Raw genomic sequence first — 1215 nt, 5'->3', positions numbered from 1 at the left:
GACCCTAACAGCCCCTCTCTATAGCCAGGCCCCATTATCCCTCAATCCCTATGGTAGTGAGTCCCCTATTCTCCCCCACTGCCAATGCACTCTTACCATCAAATCCTCCCAGGACAGAGACAGCACTGGGTTAGAAACAGCATAAAGCTCCCTCTACACTGTCCCCCCATCAAACACTCCCAGCACCAGGTTAGCATGGGGTTAGATAGAGTAAAGCTGCCTCTACCCTGTCCCCACCCCCCCACCCCCACCCCCACATTCAAACGTTCCCAGGGCAGGGAAAGCATGGAATTAGATACAGAGTAAAGCTTCCTCTGCACTACCCAATGATGTGCCTTAATATAACAGTGTAAGATGCTGTTGATCTGTCCGTGGGATAGCACAGAGAAGGGCCACTGTTCTGGGTTTTGTCCATAAGAAAATATTAGACCATCCTTTTCACCACCCTGAGGAATCTCAAAATGACATGAAGGAACCTCAAATCTTGTGGAGGAATTTTAATATCGCGTGACGTAATCCCAAATTCCCATAGAGAAATCTCAAAAATCACACGACGAAATCCTAAATGTTGCGGAGGAATTTGAAATTGCATGAAGAAATCTCAAATCCTGTGGAAAAATCTCAAAATCGCGGGAAGAAATCGCAAATCCTGAGGTGAAATCTCAAAATCACATGAAGAAATCTCAAATCTTGTGGAAGAATTTTAACATCATGTGACGATATCCCAAATTCCCATAGAGGAATCTCAAAAGCACATGACAAAACCCTAAACCTTGTGCAGGAATTTGAAATTGCATGAAGAAATCTCAAATCCTGAGGAGAAATCTCGAAATCACATGAAGAAATCTCAAATCTAGTGGAACAATCTGAAACTCATGTGGAGGAATCTCAAAATCAGATGAGGTGATCCCAAACTCTTGTTAGGGAATCTCAAAAACATTCACACCTTATGAGTCTCAAAAACGCATAAAGAAATCTAACAGCCTTGAGAGGAATCTCAAAGTCAAATCATGTGATTGCTCAAAATCTTAAAATCTTGTGAAGGAATCTTATATCAATTGGAGGGATCTCAAAATCGCATGAAGACAACTTTAAATCTTGTAAAGGGACATCGAAGGTGATTTTGAGAAATCACATGAGAAATCTTAAAATCTTGTGAAGGAATATTAAATCAATTGGAGTAATGTTAAAATCACATTCTGATGGAAACATAAT

The sequence above is a fragment of the Chiloscyllium plagiosum genome, unplaced genomic scaffold (genome assembly GCF_004010195.1).
Source record: "Chiloscyllium plagiosum isolate BGI_BamShark_2017 unplaced genomic scaffold, ASM401019v2 scaf_100103, whole genome shotgun sequence".
NCBI lineage: Eukaryota > Metazoa > Chordata > Chondrichthyes > Orectolobiformes > Hemiscylliidae > Chiloscyllium > Chiloscyllium plagiosum.
The sequence above is the reverse complement of the archived record's forward strand: the minus strand, read 5'-3'. Positions refer to the sequence as shown.